The following is a 21,471-nucleotide window of genomic DNA, read 5'->3' on the forward strand; positions in this document are numbered from 1 at the left end:
AATGATTACAAATGTACTTGAGCCAAACTGTAGCTGAGAGAGGAAATAAAATATGAGCAACTCAGCTTTGAGAAGAGGGTTAGGAAGACAAGGTATGGCAGTGTTAGGGAGATACGAAGAGTTAGCCTGGAGTATGGCAGGAGCAGAGCCACTGATTAGCAAGGTAGACCTTTAGCAGTTGTTTGAAGTCTTGAAAGTTAGGATTTCTTGTGATGGGCTGAAGGAGAGTGTTCCAGAATTTGGCAATTTTGTAGGCGTTAGAGGGAGTCCCCATGGTAGTTGTGGGAGTAAGTAACCTTTAACATTAGTGTGTCAGAAGATCTGAGAGACCTGTGATTAACAGTAGGTTAGACTAGGCTAGACAGGACAGGGCAGTCCCTGGGTTGGTGGACTATTTTGTGGACCATGGTGAGTTGATTGAGTAATAAAAGATTAAGGCGTTCTAGCCAGTTGAGCTAGGAGAGGGCCAAGAAGTGGTGAGTCCTGTGTGGGTGGTTAGTGGCAAACTTGGCAATTTTGTCATAGCAGGATTCAAGGTAATTTAGTTCAGTCTTTCGTAGGTTGGTGAATATATATGATCTCTAGAGGAGGGAAGAGAGCAGGTGTGACTGAGCAATGGCAAGCCTGGTGCTTTGAGTAAGGTATGGCTTGGCACTATAGAGGGTGTCTTGTTTGATATTGACTTTTTTGACTTTTCAGAGAGATATGTTTGCCAAATTTTAGAGTATCATCAATTGTGACAACTAGAAGTTTAGTTTATGGGATCTATCTTGGTTTCGTTTGAAAAGATTGTGAAGGGGGAATGGGGTGGTTTGGATCTACTGTTTCTGAAGACTATAATTTTTGTTTTATTTGGGTTAAGTATGAGTTGATGTTAAGTGAGTTTTTTTTTCTATGTCCTGAAATGAGGATTGCATTATAGCTTGTAGTTCCTGGAGTGAGAGGGCAAAGCAGATGAGAGCAGAATCATCAGTGTACTGGACAGTGGAGGCTAGTTGAGTTGCTGAGCTGAGGTTTTTAGTAAATATGGTAAAGAGGAAAGGGCCGAATATGGAACCTTGGGGTACACCAACTGAGATGGGGAGTAGGGGGGGAAAGAGTGTTCTCCCACTTGATGGCCTGTTGTCTATTTGAAAGATAACTATGGAACCAGGACAGAGAAGATGAACTGAGGCCATATGATTAGAGTTTGTTGAGAAGTAGTTGGTGGGAAACAGTGTCAAAGGCTCTGGACATATCAAGAAAATGGGTGAGACAAGCTGGCCTTCATTAATGAGATGGTGAATTGTGTTAATGAAAGTCATTAGGGCAGTACTAGTGCTGTGTTTATGTCTAAAGCTATGCTGAGAAGTGGATAATAGGTTGTGGCTGAGGAAGTGTTTGAGGAGTTGATTGTAGATGCATTTCTCTTAAATCTTAGCAAGTGGGGAGAGGATGGCGATGGGTCAGAAGTTGGTTAGTTTTTTAGAGGGTCCACCTTTGTGGAGGGGAATGATGTGTGACATTTTCCAGAGGAGTTGGGCAAATTGTTCTGCAATGGAATGATTAATCAGTATTGATATGGGGTATGCAATAGAAGGGGTGGCAATTTGTAGAACTTCATTAGGTAGTTGGTCTGCTGCAAGACAGCAGGATTTTAGCTTGGTTAGGAGAGGTTTTATGTAACTAGTTTGAATGGAGGTGAAAATGAAGGGGTTGGGATTTTCTGGAGTGGGAGTGGGAAGGGTTAGAGGTTTATTTGGCTGGTTGCCTAACAGGGAGGTGATATTATTGATTAAGTGAGAGTTTATTTGAGCTGCAATAGAGTCAGACTTGTTTGAGGTGACTGGTGCTGGGGTTGGTGATCACCCAGGGCTAACGAGATGGTTAATGCTTTGTCAGAATGTTTGGGGGTTATTTAGGTATTTCTGTTGACAGGTCTTGAAGTAGGTTTGCTTGTCTATTTTAACTTGTTTCTTAGCTAGATTCCATAGTTTTTGGTATGTTAAGAGGTTTACTTTATCTTTGGTGGTATGGTAAGGTGACCAGGCTCTACCCCTTTGTTTAAGTAGTAGCTTGGTGTCATTTGTTATCCAGGTTTCTTAAAATGATGATAAATCACTTTTACAACCAAACAACTTCAAGATAAATGGCTCATAAAGTAAAATAATTTCAAGAGAAGTGACTTTTACTGTAAAGTGATTTCAGTGTATTATAATGCCCAGGAGATTTATTTTGTAAAGTTCAGTTATACAGAGCTATGCTATTGCAAGTATTGGCATAGATTTCAAGCACTTGTGTATGTGTGTGTACAAATGTATGTGTTAAAGTACTTTGCAAAAGTCTTCACTAAGATATGTTAATATGGCAGACGAATTTTTCAAGCTCCGACCACTTGTATTTGATCAGAATTTTGCAGAGAAATGGAGATCATTTGAGCAAGAGTATGACATATGTATACAAACAGTTTATTCTGATAAAGATGCATAAGCGGTTTCCTCTGGTTAGGAATACAGATAATAGGCAAGAGGGGGCTGGAATTTATTGGTGATAACTTGCAAAGGAATGAAGGCATTGGGAGCAAATAACTAGGAAGGGAAAGGTAATAGAATGGGAAGAGGCCAAGAATTTACTTCCCTATCAAGAACTGATATCAGAGTATAGGCAAAGAGAAAGAAATGGAGGCTCCTAAATGAAAGACCAGCACTGATAGAGTTTTTAATAGAATCTAGAACAGAAGATGCCATTGAAAAAGGAATAATTAGTAAAGCATATAAAATATTGCATGATAGTTATAAGAATCAATCAGAGGAGCTTAGAAAGAATTGGGAAGAGACATTGGATAAGCAATTCACAAAGAGACAATGGGGGGGGGGGGTATATGCATATCTCACAAATATGCAACAAAGTCTAGAAAATTTAGGATCTTTGCCTGAAAGTGTTTACATAGCTATTTTTATAGCCCAACTAGGCTCCAAAGAATTTTTGATTTTTGAACTTTTGATGTAATCAACAGTGAAACAACACCTACCATCCAGAGAAAAAAAATAAGTTAGGTGACACAAATCTGATAGTTGTAGACACATGAATAATTTCAGACTATTAAATTCACAATAGGAAAGCAAGCAGTTTGTTAACAGATCCATCCTGCCCCTAACAAGTTCTTGTGTGCATAATACTGTTGTTTTTCTTATTTAGCAGTGACACTCAGATATCTTCCAGTAAAGTGACATGTATGTTGAGTCAACAAAAACATGCTTGTCACTTTAGTATTTCACTGCATGTTTACCATGAGCTATACCTCCCCTTTTATGACCAAGGAAGCACATAACATGTATTTAAATATATTGGAAACATTCACCATCCAACCCCATACTGACTTTAATTGCCTTGCTATTAACTGGGACTGATATATGACACCAAGCTTACAGTCACAGAGATTTCTGTATTTGATAAACACAAACTCCCTGGACCAGATTGTCAATATACCAACCAGGGGTGTAAACATACTAGATCTGGTCCTCACTAATATGGGAGAGTGCTGCATAACCTCTAGTGTAATGTCTCTCCTGGTAAGGTCAGACCACAAAATGGTGTTCTTCAAAATGAAAATAAATCCTGGAACTCTAGCTAATGCTGGAATATTCAGGGACCACTCTAATGCTAACTTCCTACTAGTAAATTCCTCACCAGTTTCTCCTGTCTCAGCTCCAGATTATTCTCTTCATTCTATACTAGCCATCCTACTGTCCTAGCTCATCTCTTCTTATCTCTCAATATTCTCCCACTAGATCTCTACATAGCTCCAACCAAGACCTTCTACAACTCTATAAACCCAAGATCAAAATGGGATGCATTCTCTACAGCTACCATCCTACCATTTCTTGGAACAGATGGCCATTAGAAATTAGGTCCCTCAGTCAACTTAAACAATTCAAAGCAGCTACCAAAGAATACCTAAAAAGTCGCTGGTCCTACCACTGTACTCGCCCTTCATAATCTTCTCTACTATCCCAAAGACAGTACTTCTACCTGCCCACTATTTTTGTTTATTTCTTTGACCTCTACTTTTATGTCTTACCTATTACCTCTTCCTAGCCTTATTAACCTCAGTAGTACCTGGTGTTTTTAACCATGAACAGTAACCTCCTTAGATTACTATTCAAATGATGCATCTCTCATTTCTCTCCCTCAGTCGTGATGTACAGTAACAGCAACTGATACTACGAATCTTTATCTTTTGTTCTATTGTCAAAATTGTACTGCCATTGTTATGTTGCTTCCTTGTAAACATTTATTGTAAAAATTTTGAAGCCTTTCTGTTTATTGCTTATGTAAGCTTTTACTGTAATGTTTGTGGAGGTTTTCTCCCCGGGCCACAGCTGAAAAAGGGTTATTCAGCTCAGCCAGACAATCCTGGTCAACAAATGTAAAATACATAAAATAAATAAATGATAACTGTTCACAGAAACCCTATATAAACATTTTAATATCTGCACAGAGGCAGCTGTACCCTCCAGGAGGAAGACCAGAACTAACTCCAAAAAAAAAAAAAAAAAAAAACAAAAAGGCCACCTTGGTGGAATCACAACATCAATAGGCTGTATAACAAAAAGAAAAAAATCATGGCAAAAATTAGGAAGTGTAGTACCCTGCAGGATAAAAGTACTCTCAGCAAACTAAACAAACAACTCATAGAACAAATAAAATCTACCAAAGCCAAATTTGAGGTAATTTTGGTCTCAAAAACCAAGGGCAACCGCAAAGCATTCTTTAGATATGTCCACAATTTCAAAGGAATACACAATTGTGTGCAGAGCTCATTGTTAATGGAGCCACCTATACTAAGCCAAAAAATATAGCAAACCTAATGGCCAACAAATTCAGCTCCAACCTTACCCCTCTGTTCCTCTCAACCTCCCCTCAGGAAATGCAATCAAATATAACTCTCCCTACTATTACTAGGAAATAATCCTTAATGCTCTCTCTAAGGTTAAGAATACTGCATCAGTGGGTTTAGACAATACCCCATGGTGCCTTCTAAATATTATGTAACCCGAATTATCAGGCCCTCTGGAATTGCTATTTAACTGTAACCTTCAAAGAGGCTTCGTGCCTCACAAATGCAGAACTGAAAAAGTCATCCCTCTTCACAAAGGTGGGCCATCTATAGATCTTAGAAACTACTGACCCATAAGTCTCACTAGTCTCATGTGCAAAGCCATGGAAATGATCAATGATGATATAGGATACCTGCAGACACTGGACCCAACCCAATTTGGTTTCGTCAAGGAGAGGTCATCCCTACTCATCCTGGTGGATTTCTTTGGAAATGTCACCAAAACAATGGAAGAGGGCAAAATGGTTCACGCTGCCTACCTTGTCATGGCCAGAGCATTTGATACAATACACCATTCAGGCATTGTTGACAAACTCAAGAGGTTAGGTATAAACCCTCCTATCACCCTGTGGTTAGCCAGCTGGCTCACAGACAGGACCTAGGAAGTTAAAATTGAAGAGTCTACCTCTACAAAGAGGCAAGTCACAAGTGGGATTCCTCATGGTTAGGTCATGGGGCTGTTCATTTTGGCATTTACTTTTCTGAAGTCAAGGCCAATGTCAAAGGCCTATGGCTGACTAAATTTGCAGATTATTGCAAATTAAGTGCAGTCATATAATCCTTCACCAACACAAATGTTCTCCAGGAAAGGTTGTCACAGACAAATAACTTATATCAGAGCCATGGACTAAGACTAAGGAGTAGCCACAGTGGTGCAGCTGTTATCATTGTTGCCTCACAGCAAGAGATTTTCTGGTTCAATTCTCAGCTGGAGTGCCTTCTGTGTGGAGTCTGCATGTCCATCCCTGTGATCACTTGGGTTTCCTCCGGGTGTTCCAGTTTCCTCCCACATTCCAAAGACATGTAGTAGGTGGATTGGACACTCTAAATCAGCCAGAGGTGAGAGTGTGTATGCATGTGAGAGGTACAAATGAACTACTGTGGTAGGGCTAGCCACCCAGCAGTGTAAACCAAGATGATTGTCACTGCTGAAGTGACACCCCAACCCCATGTGTAAAATGGGAATAGGGGTTGAGGATGGATGGATGGATAGATGGATAGATGGATGGATGGATGGATGGACTAAAACTAAATTACAAGAAATACATAGTAGTATCCTTTGGGAAGTCATCCACCCCCTGGTAACTATCATATTGAGAACACACCCCTTTGATTTGACCTAGTAGTCAGGGTCTTGGGGACATGCATAGATGGTAATCTAGCCTTTGACCATTACATGTCTACAGTAGTGAGGAAATCATTCTATATTGTGAAACCTATTAACAAAGGTGTGGCATCTAGGTCCAAGGAGGTCATTGTTCCACTGTATTCGGCATTCATCAGACCTATCATTGAGTACAATGCACCCTTTGCGCATTTAAGGAATATAGGGCATAATTAACATGTTCTATACAGACCACCTCAAGGTCCTATCTCTCTATCCTGTGTCCTACAGGCTGTTGAGGGGAAATCTATACCTGGCATACAAGGCATTGTCAGACCCCACTCTGATGGACCTCCAATATATCCACAAAAAAAAAAAAAAAAAAACAACACCAGAGTTATCATTCTAAAGACTTAAGGCTTGCCTTTGATATAAATAGGACCTGCTGGAGAGACAGGTATGTATCTCAGTGACTACCTCTTTTCTGGAACAGGCTACCCATCCATGTGAAGCAGAGTTCCTCCCTACCCAATTCACGTGTAATGTGAACAACTGGATGGGGAACATGAAATTTATCCCTAATTTGGCATCTATGTCTCTAATGGACAAAGGCAGACAGAAAATGGTTCACCCCCCAGGCCCCCTCTTGTAAATGTTTAATCACCCAAGCCCCTGCTTATATTTATCAAGGGTACAGGACCTTGTCAGAGATTTGGTATGCATGGCTAGACATAAAAAGGCCAGTGTTTTCATTAGCATAGCACACACCTGTGAACCTCTGAGTGCAGAATCACAAAAAGACACCAAAATAAATAGCTTTCTCAGTTATCAGTATTCATTTCCACTGTTGTTGCTGCTGTAGTGAATTTTCATTTACAAATAACAGTTTTAAAGTATTCACTTAAGCCATTGTAACATGCCCATCATATCAGTAAAGCAAAACTTTCTTTAAGTAAACTCAGTAATTTTACATAATTTTGAAATGTTTCCTATTAATTTGCAAAATTTATATTATTTTTGCTTAATTTAAAAAGTCAGCAGTTTCCTTAGCTATTTGTCACCTAACTCAAGTAATTGCAAGTTAATATGGCAGTGTAAAACTTATTTGCATATATTCAGGGTCATTTATGTGTTTTTTAGGACTTTTTTAAGTTATCTCTATGAATCCCAGTAATACAAGAATTTGTATGGCAACATCCATGTAACCAGACCTCAGCTAGTCCCAAACGTGGCCTTGGTCTCACATAAATGTGTTGGGGATAGTGGTGGAGTCCACAGTTGTTCACAACAATCACCTGAATGCCACAGAAACATCCAAGATAGCTTCAGTTATTCTCTAACTTACCAATCTATAGAAGAGGCAAAATGGAGTCATATGCAACTGAGTTTGCATAACCATGAAGCATAATACCTCTCCGTCTGACATCATTTGTCACATCTTGTCACCTCAGAGTATTCAACTTTTACTAAAAGCTGGTACTGATACACACAGGAATATTTATTTCTGAAAAAGCCCCCTCCCAAAATAATAATAATAATAATAATAATAATAATAATAATAATAATTCTGCTGCTATACTGCATATGGAATGTATAAATGAGATTCAGGTGTAATATTCCAAAAAGTAGCAAAAGCAAGGCACAGCAATGGTAGCAGTTGTAAGATAAAAAACAATGATTTAATTAATGACTTTTATCCACCGTATAAATGAAATCTGAATTTATTCCTTTGGAAAAAAAAAAACAGGTAGATGACAAATCATTTTTGGTTAAACTAAACTTGCCAATACAAAAAAAGTACCAGATCTAATACCTATGCTGGTTAATTGGTTTTGATTATGGTAATCGCATACCCTTTTTTTATTCAGTAACATTTTTATTAAATTATCACATATGATATAGGCAATCTTATATTGATATAAATGAAAAACATAGACAGCACTTTAGCTGCAAACATTATACATCACAGACACCACTGAAACAACTATAGTTGCAAACATTATACATCACTCATAATCTATCTGGTCATTGTCAGTCAAGCATTATATGGTTCATTCACATCCTGCATCTTAAACCTTGTTCCTTCTCTGCATCTGTTACTATATTCACTACTTGTAGTAAAGTTGGTCTAGACTTTGATTTACATTCTCTAGTAATTGCTTTTTTGGCAGCCACCATAATTAGACTCAGCAAGGCCTTACTATATTTAGGCAATTCTGATTCTGTATCATAGCTCAAAACGTCATCTTCCCAGTCAATCCAATCCACTCACCCAGCATCTCTGACAAATAAGTGAGTGTTTCTAAACCTGAGAACCACAGTATTTCTCATACTTTATTCATTATGGTAGTTGCAAAGGTGCATTGCTGCACCCTGAGCTGGACAGATAAGAGACCGACATCATTCTCCACCTTCTGAGAGATTAATACCTGGATAAAATCCAGGCATGCATTCATGTGACTGACTGAACAAAGACTGACATCTGGCAGAAGTTGGGTGAGCACCAGTCTTTCCTGACAAGGATCACCGATTCTGGCCCCTCAGAGCAGACACAGATACAATGACCTACAAAGACCTGAGCAGTTGACTGAGTGCATTCATCAGGTTTCATCAAAAAGTCCAGAGTTCTATAGAATGTTTTTGGTCATACTAAACATAAACTATAAGAAGATTGCTTAATTGAACATATTTGGTAGAAGAAGTGTGTGTGACTGAAAATATGTATCTATAGCTATACAGAGAGCTGCATCTCTATAGAACTATGGAGTGTTTGTGTGGTGACAGTTTTGTGTACAAATACAAATGTATATCTATGAATAAAGCAATATATGTAAATATTCATATATATATATATATATATACATATATATATAGCTAGATAGATATATCTGTAAATTAAAAATGTACATCTGTACTTAAAACTATTTCTTCATGTATAAAATGTATTTATACACAAACAAAAATTACTAAATGGATTGTTACACAATTTCATTTTCAGTAAATATTGCCTTAGTAGCTGAAGTACATGCAGAGCATTTCTGTAAAGAAAGGATTTACTTCCTGTAGGCTAGAAAATACTTATTATAATGAAAATTGTATAAGACAGCCATTTCTTCCACAATATTAACTGCACATACAAGATAACTGAATTTGGTCATGCACCAAACCCTAGTCAGAATGAAGATTGGGGGAGGTGGGGTGGAGCTTACAGTATCAAATGAATGACTAGCACATAGTTTAGTGAGAGATGACCAGTTGTCTTGCTACTGTATTCATTTTAAAATAACACCCTGATATGCAGTTATTATGCAGAAAGTTCTCAAAGAACACACTATTTTTCTGAAGTATATTACTGCATCCTTCTGTAATAGTAACTATTTATTGTAAAATGAAGGTTGACTTGAAAGGAGGCAAAAACTTTCTTTCAGTTGGTAGATTTTTATGCTTACACCTTCTGCTTCTGCTAAAGAAAATTCAGTGTTACAAAAAACTGCAATATAATATGAAAACGATGTATATGGTAAGATTCCAGACACCCCCTCCACCACCAGCCAAACAGACAAATTGCTCATCCACACATACAGTGTATCAATCATAAAGGAAATATTGGCACGGTATGAGAATTCAGATGCAAATAAATGTTTAAAGAAATATGCAGATATACTAATCAAGTACAAAAGTAACTGAAATGCCTTGTAGAGTACTAGTAGTCTGTAAACTAGTTGTTTTAAATAAAAATAGAAAGAAAGCATTCAAAAAGCGTGTACAAATAAAAAGAAAAAGAAAGCATTCAAAAAGCGTGTACAAATAAAAAGAAAAATAAAGCATTCAAAAAGCGTGTACAAATAAAAAGAAAAAGAAAGCATTCAAAAAGCATGTACACGATTTTTGAATGCTTTCTTTTTCTGTTTCGTTTCATACTTAAAATGGAAGTTTGCACTATTAGTGTGGATGTTTTAATGAGTGGCATGAGTGCCTTTTCCAGTTCTGATGTTAAGTTTGATGTGATTGGTGTGAATGGAGGGTGAGTGTTTTTCATTCCATTGGCTTTTTGAATGTTTTGCACTCCTCGCTGGTTGGTTCTATGGTTGTAGGGCCAATTTCACCATAAGTGCTTTAGTTTGAATGAGGTGTTGGTATTACCTTCTTGATTGTTTTTTATTTTTTATCTCGAGGTAATGCTTGGTTATTGGGTGGAAGAGGTACTTTTGATTGGTTAGTTGTTTTAAATGATCAGTTGTTGGCGCTATAAAAATGTTCACTAGTTTAAAATGTGTTATTATGGTCTGAAGAAGCGACTGTTATCAGGAAAGCGCTCACCATTATTTTATTTGTATTAAAACTCTTTTCATGATTTTACCCTGCTGTGTTTCAGTGTTGCTTGATTTTTTTTTCTAGTACTTCATGGGAACAGAAATCAAACTAGAAGTAGACACAAATCAGGAAGCAACTGAATGTGCCAAAAATAAAAGAAAGAATATAAGGAGAAGGATCAGATGAGAAGGCAAAAAATGTGGAAAAGGCATAAATGTTGCAAGTACAGAAAACTCCTGAAACATGTAATCATTTTTCAATGTGTTTTTTGTTTCTTTGTGATGGAGCCCCCCCCCCCCCTCCCCGGGCCTTTGCTGAAAAAGGACCATCTGGCCCAGTTGGACATTCCTGGTAAACAAATGTAAAATAAAAAAATGCATACAAATAAATGTTGCTCGGGGTCTGATGCAGGAATGGTTAAGGAGAGATGAATTTATACCAAAAGATGAAAGGTTAATATTGGTGGTCCAGGACAATAGACTACATACATGTTGGCTTACAAAATCCATTGAACATGTGAGAAGAAACAGACAAATGCAGGTTCTGTAAAACAGAAGTGGAAACAGTTGCATATCTTGTTGCTGGGTGTGATTCACTAATGGCAGAGGGTCTGTATACTGAAAGGCATAATAATATGGCAAGAATGTTGCATTGGGAATTGTGCAAACATTGCAATTTTGAAGTGGCTGAGAAGCACTGGAAACATGAGCTATAAGACATAATAGAAAATGATAAAGTTTATATCACATGGGATCACCAATTATCAACAGTTCAAAGATGTGAGAAAACCAACTATAGCAGTCAATGAGAATAAGAAAAAAGTAGCATTGATCATTGAAATTGCTACACCCAGTGATTAAAGTGTCTTGCTTACAGAGAAACACAGAGTCATAAAATACCAGAATTTGTAGGCAGAAATTAGGGCAATGTGGAAGAAGGATACACAGATAGTTCCATTGTAGTATTTAGATATGCTATCAATACATTTAACGCTGTATGAGTTGTAGAAGGAGTCAGTTGTGGGCATATTGCTGGTACTGCAAAGAACACTTTTGGATAACAACAAAGACTGAAAAAAATACTAATTTTATGAACTTTAATCATACTTTAACTTAGGAACATGAATTATTCCGGTCATGGTTCTAGAAACTCAAAAGATTTAAAGAAATTAAACCACAATACAGCTTCAAAGCTTTGTGGCCTGGTGGTCTTACATCTGGAGTGTCAGGCGTTTCCTTTCCTAATTTATAATAGAAAATTAAAAAGAAACAATAAGGTGTTCAAATGTACAGGATATGAAATAGGATGAAGTAATAGCTAGAGAAACTGAAACAGAATTAAGAAAATCTCCTAAATGGAAAATCCCAGGACCAGTTGCAGTACTTTATTTCTGGCTAAAGGTATTAACATCTTTACACAAATATTTATCCCTGAGTAAGTATTACTTGTATGTGCATCCCAAACAGACACCATCCTGATTAACAACAGGAAAATGATACTCCTCTGTAAAAGTGAACATGTAAGGCATCCCAAATAGACCAATAACTTGCCTTCAGATGATGAGCAAACTACATACGTAGACAGAGTTTATAGCCATTTAGAAGAAAACTCAATCATGGCAATTAATCAAATGAGTAACAAAAGAAAGTCATATCAAACAACATATAATTTCTTGCTAAATAAAGCCATAAAGGGAGTATTGTAAAAAGGGGAAGAAACAAAGTATGGCGTAGCTAGATTACAAAAAAGCATTTGACAGCATCCTGCATTCATGGATAAAGAAGTGTTTATAGATGTATAAGATACACCCTAGACTGATCAATTACATTACAGTGACTATGAAACAGTGGAAAACTGCTTAGCAATTCAGCCATGGCAAAGGGCAATTTATTATCCCATGGATAAAAATTCAAAGGTGATATCGCAGGGTGGTTCTTTGTTACCACTGTTATATATTTATTTATTTTTGCTCTTAATCCATTAAGCTCTTTACTTAACATATTAGTTCTTAGTTACAACTTGGTCCCCAGAAAACAAACTTGCTTAATGATATCTCATCTACTTCTTGAGGATGACTTAAAACTGTATAGTTCATCTGATGAGGAATTGAAAGCACAACTGTAAGTGGTTAAAATGTTCTCAGATGATATAAGAATGACACTAGGTCTTGTTAAATGTGCAAAAACAATGTTTAGAGTAGGAAAATTGCAGTGCCAAGAAAAGATCAGTCTGGGGCAGAAATGTGATATAAAGGAACTTGAGCAGGAAGGAATGCATCAATAGTTAAGAAGTGATGAAGGATCACTCATAAAACAAAAACAAATGTGAATAAAACTCAGTAATACTTCAGAAGACTAAAACTAATACTGAAACCAGCCTTGACATCCAGGAATAAAGTCCAAGCTATAAACCAATTTTGTCTTCCTATTTTACCTTACAGTTTTTGTGTGACTGACTGGCCCCAAAAGGTATTAGATCAGTTGGACAGAAAAACAAGAAAATGCTTCATGGTTATCAAATGATATATAAAAATCAGTATATATCAAGATTATATATTCCAAGCTCTGAAGGAGGTATAGATCTCCTTAAAACCTATTACATGTAGAGACCTGCTGCCATGCGACTGTATAAATACATGCTGGCTCCATCATATACAAACAGTTTACTTTTGTTTGTTCGAATGGCAAAACATTTGCTGTTTGAAACAATGAAAAGTAAACTCAAACACAAACATTCTGAATGGCCGCAATGTCGACCCAAATGATCAACACATCTGAGTTGACATTGTTACCGAAACCATCATGTGATAGCCATATAGGAGCTGATGTAAATCAGACTTCTATATGACATATCACATTTGTTCAGGGGGGCAAGCCCCACTGCACCTCCACACCCCCCACTACTAATATATTCTAACTCCAAGATCACACTACAGTGGGGATATGGATGAATTTCCAATCCCCACTGTACCACGATCTCCGTGCACATAGTCGAATACACTTATGTGAATGCACTACTGCATTCGCATAAGTGTGTTTGGCTATCCCATCCATTTAAATTTTGTGCAAGACGTTCTGATTTTCAGCAGCAGTGCTGCTGACAGACTGTTGTTCCCACAAGCAATAGTAAACCTATCCAGACATAGTGACATTTTTAAAACATGAAGAGAGGAAGTCTAAGATGATCTTTCGGCTTTGCTTGCAGAACCATTCAGGTAGCAAGTGGGAATGGAAATTAAACCAGAAGTAGACAAAAATCAGACAGCAACTGAATGTGCCAAAAAACAAAAGGAAGAATATAAAGAGAATGATCAGATGAAAAAGAAAGAAACATGGAAAAGCCATAAATATATTGGCAAGTATAGATATCTAATGGAACAACTTCATGTTGATCAGGATTTGATGCAGGAATGGTTAAGGACAGGTGATTTGAAACCAAAAGATGAAAGGTTAATAATGGCAGCCCAGAACAGTAACACTGTACATGTTGGTTTACAAAGTTCATTGAGCATGTGTGTAGGTTTTGTAAAAAATAAAAACTGGAAACAATCACACACCTTGTTGCTGGGTGTGATGCATTCATAGCAGGGAGTCTGCACACTGAAATGCTCAATAATGTGGCAAGATTGTTTTGTTGGAGATTGTGCATACACTGCAATACAGAAATAGCTGAAAAGCATTGGAAACATGAACCACAAAGTATTATCGAGAATGATGAAGATTACATCACAGGGAATCACCCATTACCAACAGTTCAAAAAAAGTTGTTAGAAAACCAGATATAGTAGTCCATGAAAAAGACAAAAGTGGCATTGATCATTGAAATTTCTATATACAGTATTGTAATTACATTGTCTTATGTACAGAGACACACAAAGTCATAAAATATCAGGATTTGCAGGCAGACATGTAACTCCATGTGAGTTACAGAAGGAGTCAGTTTTGGGCACATTGCGGTTGCTGTGAAGAGCAATGTGACTAACCTCAAAGACTGAGACAATGGTAATTTCATGAACTTACATTATTCCCTGACATAGGAATGAGGTCCATTCCCATCATGCTATTAGAAACCCAAAAGCTTTGGAGAAATTAAACCAGAATATATCATCAAAACATGGTGGCTTGACGGTCTTACAGTGTGAAGTGTCAGAAGTTTGCTACCCTTACTACAGGCATCACCCATAACATTTACATGACAAAGATGACACCATCAGTGAAGATGCTTGGGAGGAAAAACATTAGTCCTGTAGAAGATTCAGGGTCCAGTATGTTCAGGTGTAGCTGATGGCTGGTATAAAAGTAAGGGGCTATTTCATACTATATGTGCATGCAGAACACAGAGTAGCACTCTGGTGGAAACGTCCTGTACTCTCTTGTATGGATAATGCAGCAATTTTACGAAGTAACTATTTAACAGTATCAAGTATGGCTAAAAGCATTTAAGATACAACATGTAAACGGGTCTATATCACATTGTCGAATTATGAGAATGTTGAATGGCTAAAATGTTGAAAGTGCCATTCATCAAAACTGTTCTTGTGGGGGGCTGCACCCTCCACACCTCCCACTAATTATATATATCAACTCCGAGATGTCACTACAGTGAGGAAAGGGCAAAACTTCTGATCCTCACTGTACCGTGATCCCACAAAAAACTTTTTACTGAACTGCACTTTCGACATTTTAGCCATTCAACATTGTCATAATTTGACAATGTGATAGGAACCCCATGTAAACCTGTAACGCTCTCTGCAAAGGAGCCAATGCTTTACCTACAAAGGTGTTTATTAGACTGCAGAAGAAAATAATCAGTTACTTTATAGTCTGGATTGAGATTCCTTCACTATGCACAAACCTAAAAATTTAGCAACACACACACACACACACACACACACACACACACACACACACACACACACACACACACACACACACATGCAAAATCAGTATGATAGTATGTGGAAACAAATGTTATATTAAATTAAAGTATTATGACATGTTACTTTTGTTTAATAAAAAAACTCTTTTTTTTCCACTCATTATACAGACTGTTGAAGTTAAATAAAGTTTCCATAAAACTGTAAAACCTATAACCTAACTCAAAACAAATACAGGCCTTGACTCTCTTGACCCTTACTCCTTCCAAATGTGAAATGCAAGCTGTATAACACAATGGAAAGTTAAACCCATAAAATTGCCTTCCCTTAATAAAACCGCAAATCCCATGATTCCTACTACTTTATTTGACTGATTTTTAGTTTGTGACTCTTGGTTTCCAGTCATCTTCATCTTTCTTGATGAATCCCCCACCCAAAAAAAAAAAATTAGTAAAACATCATCTGAAGTAATCTCTTATCCCTTTGACAAGGTGCATTTATTAAACTGAAATATAAACAAGATGATGCAACAGTGCTGGAAACCAAATCTAAAATCATAAGCCATTTGAGAACAATTGGAAATGTGGGAAGAAATAACATAATAAAATAAATAACTAGACTTGCAACACATCAATATTTACTTGTTTAACTGTATTGTCTCAGTAGTCTGCCAAAATGGCATACCAACATCTTAGCACATAAAGTCAGGAGTGTCATAAGGATTTATGCTCATTAATCCCAAAGACATGCAGTAGGTGGATTGGACACTCTAAATTGGCCCTAGGTGTGAGTGCTTGTGTGTGTGTGCCTTCTGTGGAAGGTTGACCGGGCTGGCAACTCGACACTGTAAAACTCCACTGCCAATCATGAGCGGACAGGTGATCCGCTGTGGTGACCTCTAACCAGGAAAAGCCAAAAGAAGAAGAAGAACAACAAATGGTATGAAGGTATACATATATTGATGTACCCTTGTTCTATACAGCTATGATTAAATTATATTGTGTACTTCATATGACAGACAGGCCTTCAACACTGGATTTTACAACCTCAGCACATTACTTATAAATAGTAGACTAAAACAAAATGAGAATTAAAACAATATGGTGCGTTTCTGATAAACAAAATAGTTAGGAAAACCTGTCTCCTGAATGTAAAAGTAAAAGTAATATGGCATCCTTCAGACTGGCTTAGGTAGACTCCAGATAGAAATACCAGAGTATGGAACTGCTGTTTTATCTTTAAGGACCATACCACTGCAGTAGTTTTAAACATCAGTCAAAAAATGGGAATATGAGACAATGAACACTTTAAAAATATTCTATATTTGCATGTGAAGTACTGCTGTTGAGACTCCTGAACATCTCCATAGTACTAAGAATTAAAGTGAGAAAATCCTCCAAAACCCAGAAGATATATACTCCATTGTGCCACTGATCTGCATTTCGGTATGTAGCAGAGTGTGTCTTTTGAAAAACTGTGCTAACAGTAGATGAGAAAAATCGAAATTTCCTCTCAATGGTTACCTCTCACTCCACACTGACCTTCTTTTACCAAACCATTTAGCAATCTCTTATTAATTCATATCAAATTACTGTTGAATTTAGTCTACCATAGGTAGCATAACAAATTGTTAAGGTAAGAAAGAATGTAAAGATGAGCAGAAAAAATATCTGGCTATACAAATACAATACTTATTCCAAATCACAACTCAAGGGGGGGGGGGGTCCAAGAATTTTCTAACATAATCCCACAGAGTTCTAGAAAGCAGCTCTTTTATACCTTAAAAGACATTAGGTATAACATGAGACATACATGGCATGAGACTATTTTAACAAATCAGAATTTTACGACGACTCATGCTATTCACATGAAAAGTACATGTATGTAACATATCATTGTTTCTTTACTAAATAAGGAGAGCTGCATCTGGTCATGTCTTGAAATCTGTTTAACATCTTAGAACCATTCTTAGTGAGCTTTTGTACTTTAAGAAACTTTGTTAGGCTACGCTATGGCACAGGCGTCTGACATCTTTATGTTGTTTTCTTAATACTATTTTGAAGTAGTCCATACAGCTATTTTCTACCTTAATTTAATTCAGTAACACATCTTTAGAATTTGCCTAAGACAGAGAGGAAACATATGGCAACTGCTTTGCTGTCTGTTACAGTAACAGGAAAGGGGTGCAGTTAAGAGTACGCTGAAATACATCTCTAAGGACTCAGAATGAGTAAATTAAAACAAAAAACTTGCATTCACTATAATATATACCCATTACAAAACTATAATAAACCTTCACATTATTAGTTAAAAATGATTTAGTGTATGACAACAGAAGTCTTTTCACGTACTCGAATCATAGTTGTTTTGTAATGGATGTTTCTATTGTCATTGATACTGTTTTGCTATACAGCCTAGAAGTGATGTTTTCTTACAGTGTTCATCATGCATGTGATATTAAGGTCTCATGCTCTTGTATTGCTTTGCTTCTTGGGTTCCCCCTGGACAACTCTGCCCAGTAGGGTATCAAGAAAATATGCATACGCACATACATGAACATATACATACATACATGAACATATAAAGCCATACATGAACATATACATGCATACATGAACATATAAACACATACATGAACATATACACAGATATATGCATAGATAAAGAAATATATACCAAGTCAAATGTTGCATATATAAAATGTCTAGTATTTCATATCTTACAAGTCCACACATTTTTTTTTATTTGCAGCTGTACAAACATTAACTAAAATAGTTGTGGTAATACAGATAATCCACAAATTTAATGTGTACTATTTCTCATTTGAAATATCCATATCAAAATATGCATTCCAAAGTCACACAACCTTCTGTAGTAGTGCATTGCAGAAAAAGCTCTGAAATGGGAGCATATCATTTGATCGTAGTACTAAAGATTATGTTTACTAACTATAATTCATTATTCGCAAGGTGTACTGCAAGTAAAATTTACAATTATTGCAGCTGTATTGTTGAATAGGCAGTGTAAATGATTATTCATTGCTGGATGTGTTCTGCCTTTATTGTAGCAATGAATAGGATAAACAGTGTATTAGAAAATAAGTGGCCTTAAGGTGTAAGTTTCAGTCTTTTGGGGTGTTGCCCTTTCCCCCTGATTATTAATGTTTCTTCTTTACAACACCCACTGCATACTTTTGTAGGTAATGACACTGGGTTTTCAAACTAGGTTAGGTGGGTTTCATGAAAATGGGAATAGGTGGTGACTGAGTGTGATTACAGTTATGTGGCTGGCATTAGAAAGATGCATTAAGATGGACGATAGATGCTAGGGATGTGCACTGCTACCCTCTGCTCAACCGGAGCTGGAACTTAGGTGAGAGATAAAACGTGACATCTGGATATAGCTAGCCTTATCCCTATAGTCAGCATACATCTGGAACCTGATGTCTTATTGGGGTTAGGCTCTGTTTAGTTGTAAGCATTCATGAACCACTGACAGTATCATCTACATGCTACTGAGAGTTTCAAAAAAGAAAACTAAACGTTGATTATGGGTTTTTACCTAACAATTCAGAATATCTCACCTTTTTAGCAATTTGTGGAAGCAGTTTTAAGGATATCACTTACTGACTCTGCATTTCTATGTGCAGACTCAGATACTAATGCATACAATAAACAGGAACAAAATTCACACTGTACTGAGCTTAAATGGCATTAAAAATACCTTTCTAGTCGGACAACAGTTCCGTCACAAAATGTATACCAAAGTCCAAAGTATAAAAAAAAAAATTATAATTTTAATAAAACACAAAGCATGAAGACGTAGAAAAATCCAAAAAGAAATCCAAATACAAATGGTTGTTTGTACTTGGATTTCTTTTTAGATTTTTGGATGTTTCTGCCTCTTCATGTTTTGTGTGTTTTATTAAAATTATTTTTTATACTGTGGACTTTAGTATACATTTTGTGAAGAGAACCCTTGTCGGACTACAAAGGTATTTTTACTGCCATTTTCTTCTCAGTACACACTGAAGTTTTTTCCCGTTTACTGGTTTTGTTTCTACTTCACATCATTACTGCTGTTTTTTTCTACTAATGCATAGAATACTTATGACAATGAGGGGTATGACTGAGAGGCATGGCTTGCACAATATGAAACAATATGAAACAGAACATGATGAATTCTAAATGGGCATTGGCACTACATAAAAGGTACGTGTAGATCAGAGTGTATGTGCTGTAGCTTTAAGAAGCATGTCAAAGGCTGAGTGTACATGTATAAATAGCATGCACGTGCTATTCCTAGTGCCATTTGGAGAGTGCAGCCAGAGAGTGAGCATGTATGATTGCAGTGGTTAATTTGTACATAAGTTACTTAACTTAAAGTCAGTAAACTTCTATCATCACATGTTTGTATATAATAAAGCTGCTTGAACAGAACCCACAAAGACTTATATTGTGTCCAAAGTAGGAGAGCGACATGGTGTCAGAACCGAGATCGCAGTGAATGATATTCGGAGCCATAAGGTACAGAGATGACAATGGAGGTAAATTAAGAAATGAGCAAGAAAAAGAGCCAGAAAAAAATCAAAGGAAACGAGGATCCACACAAACTGCTTATTTTGTAAAAAACATAAAACGGAGCACTACAAGTGTACCAACCACATTATTAAACATGCTGAAATGTTTAAAACTAAGATATTTGACAAAACAATTACTAGAAAAGCAAAATGAGCATGTTTAAAAGCAAAAAGAGTATGTTTAAGCAAAGTGGGCATGTTTAGAGTAAAATGGGCACAAGAAAAATACAACGGGCATGAAAAGGGCTTAAACAAGCAAAACGAATATAATTAGGGCAAAAAAATAAGGGCACATTAAGCATAAATAAGCCAAGGTGACAGCATGTTTTTTGGTAAAATGCTGTGTTTTGGCATAACTATGGCTTCGTATTGTATCAAGGGCATAACTAGTGTTATTTGAAGTATGTCAAAGTATGTAAAATTGCATACAGTGCGTGCTTATTACTGTGCATGTATTTTGAAGAGTTTGTGTGAAAAGTGCAACTGCATCATGAAGTACAGTCAAAGTATAGCTATTTCGAAAAGTTTATTGTGCTGGGTGTGTCTATTCGCAGAGTGCCTCCATTACAGAGTGTTGTTTGCATTGTAAAGAACTGCCTAGCAAGGTACCACCATTTTGGGGAAATTTCAGTGTGTTGTGTACTGTTTATTCACAAAGTGCCATTACTTCAAAATGTTATTGACTCTGAGCTCCTGTTGCCCAGTCCATTCACATCGTGCAGTTATTTGAAATGTTTTTTAGAATGAAGACAAATTACTTTTGTAACACAGTAATTTCAAAGGTATTACAGTGCCCAAAAGACTTATTTCATGAAGTTCAGTTACACAAATGCTAGTATCGTGAAGTTATTTGATTAGTTTCTTACACTGATAAGAGGTGATTTCTTGCAATATAGTAAATTCAAGAGTATTACAGTGCCCAAGAAACTTGGGTGGCCACGGTGGTGCAGCGGTTAGCATTGCCACCTCACAGCAAGTGGTTCTCTGGTTTGATCCTTGGCTGGGGTGCTTTCTGTGCAGAGTCTGCATGTCCTCCCTGTGGTTGCGTGGGTTTTCTCCGGGTGCTCCGGTTTCCTCCCAAAGACATGCTGTGGGTATTTAAAGTGTGGTCATATAACTCTTTGAATATTTTCTGAGAAAGGCTTGCATTGTTCTTGCCGAAAGCGCTTAACTACATTAATAAAATCCTGTTTTGAGTGAACTTTTTTCGTGCATTTGGTGATTTCTTGGACACCTTGTCTTATGCTTTCTCCAGATCTAGGAAGTCCCGGTTGGACCCTTTCCTCATCTCTAGCTTCTTCTCAACTATATGTCTCACTGCAAACAATGGGTCCATTGTGCTGCATCCTGAGTTGAATATGAACTGCTCATCTCCTATCTTACTTTCTACTATTCCGCATACTTGTTTATCAGTCACCCTCTCCAGAACTTTCATGCAGTGTGACATGAGTTTGATACCTCTGTACTGTCCACGGTTTTGAATGTTGCCTTTGTCTACT

This window comes from Protopterus annectens, chromosome 2.part1 (genome assembly GCF_019279795.1).
Source record: "Protopterus annectens isolate FY-2018-M chromosome 2.part1, PAN1.0, whole genome shotgun sequence".
In the NCBI taxonomy this organism is placed as follows: Eukaryota; Metazoa; Chordata; order Ceratodontiformes; family Protopteridae; genus Protopterus; species Protopterus annectens.